Source organism: Oncorhynchus gorbuscha, unplaced genomic scaffold, assembly GCF_021184085.1.
Source record: "Oncorhynchus gorbuscha isolate QuinsamMale2020 ecotype Even-year unplaced genomic scaffold, OgorEven_v1.0 Un_scaffold_10106, whole genome shotgun sequence".
Classification (NCBI taxonomy): domain Eukaryota; kingdom Metazoa; phylum Chordata; class Actinopteri; order Salmoniformes; family Salmonidae; genus Oncorhynchus; species Oncorhynchus gorbuscha.
The window spans coordinates 1-5,000 of NW_025752932.1; the positions used below are offsets into that span (position 1 = coordinate 1).

Sequence of the window (5,000 nt, forward strand, 5' to 3'; positions counted from 1 at the left end):
GAGAGAGAGAGAGACACACAGAGAGAGAGAGAGAGAGAGACACAGAGAGAGAGACACAGAGAGAGAGAGAGAGACACAGAGAGAGAGAGAGAGAGAGAGAGAGACACAGAAAGAGAGAGAGAGAGAGAGAGAGACACAGAAAAGAGAGAGAGAGAGAGAGAGAGAGACACAGAGAGAGAGAGAGAGAGACACAGAAGAGAGAGAGAGAGAGAGACACAGAAGACAGAGACACAGAGAGAGACACAGAGAGAGAGAGAGACACAGAGAGAGACACAGAGAGAGAGAGAGAGAGAGAGAGAGAGAGAGAGAGAGAGAGAGACACAGAGAGAGAGAGAGACACAGAGAGAGAGAGAGAGAGAGAGAGAGACACAGAGAGAGAGAGAGACACAGAGAGAGAGAGAGAGAGAGAGAGAGACACAGAGAGAGAGAGAGACACAGAGAGAGAGAGAGAGAGAGAGAGAGAGAGAGAGAGAGAGAGAGAGAGAGAGAGAGAGAGAGAGAGAGAGACACAGAGAGAGAGAGAGAGAGAGAGAGAGACAGAGAGAGAGAGAGAGAGACACAGAGAGAGAGAGAGAGAGACACACACAGAGAGAGACACACACAGAGAGAGAGACACAGAGAGAGAGACACAGAGAGAGAGAGACACAGAGAGAGAGAGACACAGAGAGAGAGAGACACAGAGAGAGAGAGACACAGAGAGAGAGAGACACAGAGAGAGAGAGACACAGAGAGAGAGAGAGACACAGAGAGAGAGAGAGAGAGAGACAGAGAGAGAGAGACACAGAGAGAGAGAGAGACACAGAGAGAGAGAGAGACACAGAGAGAGAGAGAGAGAGAGCGAGACACAGAGAGAGAGAGAGACACAGAGAGAGAGAGACAGAGAGAGAGAGAGACAGAGAGAGAGAGAGAGAGAGAGAGAGAGACACAGAGAGAGAGAGACACAGAGAGAGACACAAGACGAGGTACCTGTTTGAGAGCTTCACAGCCACCCCGGCGATGGCGTGGAGTGGGGTCCCCCTGAAGAGAGGGGAACACAGCGAAGCTGACCCGGTCCTCCAGGTCATATTGATCTCCTCCCCTTCTTGTCCACAGAACGCACACCCTTACGGTAGAAGATCAGACCAGCCCTGAGGCCAGAGAGCCAGACAGGTCAGTCTGGAGTTTAGGTTAACCCATTTGAAACTCAACACCTTCATGGACAAACAGACTGTTGCACAAGTAGTGCACACTTCAGGATAAGTGTGACAATTGGGATATAGACCCTTTAGTTCACAAACATGTTGCTGCTCTACTTTAATCCATTAGGTAAACTATATGTACAATAATCTTCAGATTAGCTTCTAACAAAATGTCCTCTCAACTAATCCCACCTCACAAGCCTGTACCTGGCTCCTCAGAGGGACTGGTGTGTTGTAGAGGTGACATGGTCTCCTCCACACAGCTACATTACATACCCATGGGCTCCTCGAGGGACTGGTGTGTTGTGGGAGGGACTGGTGTGTTGTGGAGGTGACCATGTCAGCCTACACAGCTACGTTACATACCTGGCTCCCGGAGGGACTGTGTGTTGTGGAGGTGACCATGTCAGCCTACACAGCTACGTTACACATACCTGGCTCCCTCGGGAGGGACTTGTGTGGAGGTGACCATGTCAGCCTACACAGCTACGTTACATACCCGGCTCCCGGTGGAGGACTTGTGTGCTGTGGAGGTGACCATGTCAGCCTACACAGCCACGTTACATACCTGGCCCGGGAGGGACTTGTGTGCTGTGGAGACCATGTCAGCCTACACAGCCACGTTACATACCTGGCTCCCCGGAGGGACTTCGTGTTGTGGAGGTGACCATGTCAGCCTACACAGCCACGTTACATACCTGGCTCCCCGGAGGGACTTGTGTGTTGTGGAGGTGACCATGTCAGCCTACACAGCTACGCGTTACATACCTGGCTCCCCGGAGGGACTTGTGTGTTGTGGAGGTGACCATGCTCGCCTACACAGCCACGTTACATACCTGGCTCCCCCGGAGGGACTTGTGTGTTGTGGAGGTGACCATGTCAGCCTACACAGCCACGTTACATACCTGGCTCCCGGAGGACTTGTGTGCTGTGGAGGTGACCATGTCAGCCTACACAGCCGTTACATACCTGGCTCCCCGGAGGGACTTTGTGTGTTGTGGAGGTGACCATGTCAGCTCACACAGCCACGTTTACATACCTGTCTCCCGGAGGGACTTGTGTGTTGTGGAGGTGACCATGTCAGCCTCACACAGCCACGTTACATACCTGGCTCCCCGGAGGACTTGTGTGTTGTGGAGGTGACCATGTCAGCCTACACAGCCACGTTACATACCTGGCTCCTGAGGACTTGTGTGTTGTGGAGGTGACCATGTCAGCCTACACAGCCACGTTACATACCTGGCTCCCCGGAGGGACTTGTGTGTTGTGGAGGTGACCATGTCAGCTCATTACACAGCTACGTTACATACCTGGCTCCCCCGGGAGGGACTTGTGGCTGTGGAGGTGACCATGTCAGCCACACAGCCACGCTATTATACCTGGCTCCTCGGAGGGACTTGTGTGTTGTGGAGGTGACCATGTCAGCCACACAGCCACAAGCATACCTGGCCCCCGGAGGACTTGTGTGTTGTGGAGGTGACCATGTCAGCATACTCTGAATGGCGCAGGGGACAGCCTTCGCAGCCACCAGACCACTGATGTGGGCCATGTCAGCCAGCAGGTAGGCTTTCACCTCCGTACATTAACTGGATGGGGAAAACGGAACGTTTTAAAAAGTATGTGAAATTTTTGAAAATTGATAATGCCTAAAAATGCCAGGAAGTCTCTCATTTTGGCTTCTCATCTAGTATAATTCACTACACACTATTGAAGAAGAGAAAGGTCTTTTCACACGCGTGTCTCATTTTACATTACATTTACATTTAGCAGACATTTTATCCAGAGCGATTTACAAATTGTCTCAACAGTTGATAAACAGAATAGGGGTCAGTCTCTACTAAACGAACAAATGTGGTGAACAAGCCAGACTATTATAGTTTTTCATGTTAGTCTGATAAGTAGTATGTTTGATATTTGTTTATTATTAAAAACAGTACATAGTACTGCTATTTGTACACCGTAATGAAGCCTTATTATGTAGGAGGCAAGACAGGTTTCGACACTGGTTCTGCGGGCCGTTCTTCCCTAGTAGTGGCCGTTCTGCCCCCACGGGCCGTTCTGACCCCCTAGTAGTGGCCGTTCTGGCCCCTGCCCCCACGGGCCATTCTGACCTCCTGCCCCTACGGGCCTCTTCCCTAGTAGTGGCCGTTCTGGCCCCTGCCCCCACGGGCCATTCTGACCCCCTTGCAGGGGCAGTTCTGGCCGGGACAAGGCCATTTGAACTAAGGATTTGAGAGGTAGGTCGTGTGGTCACAGAGAGGTAGGTAGGCCAGAGAGGTAGGTAGGTCACAGAGAGGTAGGTAGGTCAAGCAGAGAGGTAGGTAGGTAGTCACAGAGAGGTAGGTAGGTAGTCACAGAGAGGTAGGTAGGGTAGTCACAGAGAGGTAGGTAGGTAGTCACAGAGAGGGGAGGTAGTCACAGAGAGAGAGGTAGGTAGTCACAGAGAGAGAGGTAGGTAGTCACAGAGAGAGAGGTAGGTAGGGTCACAGAGAGAGAGGTAGGTAGTCACAGAGAGGAGGTAGGTAGTCACAGAGAGGGAGGTAGGTGAGTCGAGAGGAGGTAGGCAGTCACAGAGAGGAGGTAGGTAGCCCAGAGAGGGAGGTAGTCACAGAGAGGTAGGTAGTCACAGAGAGGGAGGTAGTCACAGAGAGGGAGGTAGTCACAGAGAGGGAGGTAGTCACAGAGAGGGAGGTAGTCACACAGCTTAGAGATAGAGGTAGGTAGGTAGTCACAGAGAGGTAGGTAGTCACAGACAGCGAGAGATAGAGGTAGGTAGGTAGTCACAGAGAGGTAGGTAGTCACAGAGAGGGAGGTAGTCACAGAGAGGTAGGTAGGTCACAGAGAGGGAGAAAGAGTCTGTACCTTCTTGATGCGAGCGTAGTCAATGAGGCGAGCGTAGGCGCTGGTGCCTGCAATGATCAACTTGGGCCGGAAGAGACGGGCAGTCATCTCCAGCTGGTCATAGTCAATGAGCCCTGTGGCAGGCTGGAGAAAGGGCGACAGAATGTACGAGAGCGAGAGAGGGAGCGAGAGAAAGCGAGCGAGAGAGGGGAGAGAGCGAGAGAGAGGAGCGAGAGAGGGGAGAGAGCGAGAGAGAGAAAGCGAGAGAGCGAGAGAGAGAAAGCGAAGAGAGGGGAGAGCGAGAGAGAGAAAGCGGAGAGAGGGGAGAGAGCGAGAGAGAGAGAAAGCGGAGAGAGGGGAGAGAGCGAGAGAGAGAGAAAGCGGAGAGAGGGGAGAGAGCGAGAGAGAGAAAGGGGAGAGACAGAAAGCGAAAGGAGAGAGGAGAGAGCCAGAGAGAAAGGAGAGAGCGGAGAGAGCACATATGCTGAGAGAGGGAGAGAGCGAGAGAGGGGAGAGAGCGAGAAAGCGGAGAGAGCGAGAAAGCTCTGGAGAGAGGGAGAGAGTGGAGAGAGGGGAGAGAGCAGAAAGCGGAGAGAGCTAAGGAGAGAGAGGAGAGAGCGAGGAAGCTTGGAGAGGGAGAGAGCCAGAAAGCTTGAGAGAGGGGAGAGAATGAAGCGGAGAGAGGGAGAGAGCGAGAAAGCCAGGGAGAGGGGAGAGAGCGAGAAAGCGGAGAGGAGGGGAGAGAGCGAGAAAGCGAGAGAGGGAGAGAGGCGAGAAGGGGAGAGAGAGAGAGGGAGAGCGAGAAAGGGAGAGAGGGAGAGGGAGAGAAGAGGGAGAGAGCCAGAGAGGGAGAGAGCGAGAGAGGAGAGAGCGAGAGAGGGAGAGAGCGAGAGAGGGGAAAGCGAGAGAGGAGAGAGATAGAAAGCAGAGAGGGACAGAGAGAGAGAAAGCGAGAGAGAGGGGAGAGAGAGAGAAAGTAGC

The 5,000-nt window shown here is 52.9% G+C and overlaps 1 pseudogene; it reads right to left on the bottom strand.

Moving 5' to 3' along the window:
• Positions 1–966: 966 nt before the first annotated feature.
• The window catches only part of LOC124030237, a 9,722-nt pseudogene continuing 5,688 nt past the window's right edge, over positions 967–5,000 (bottom strand).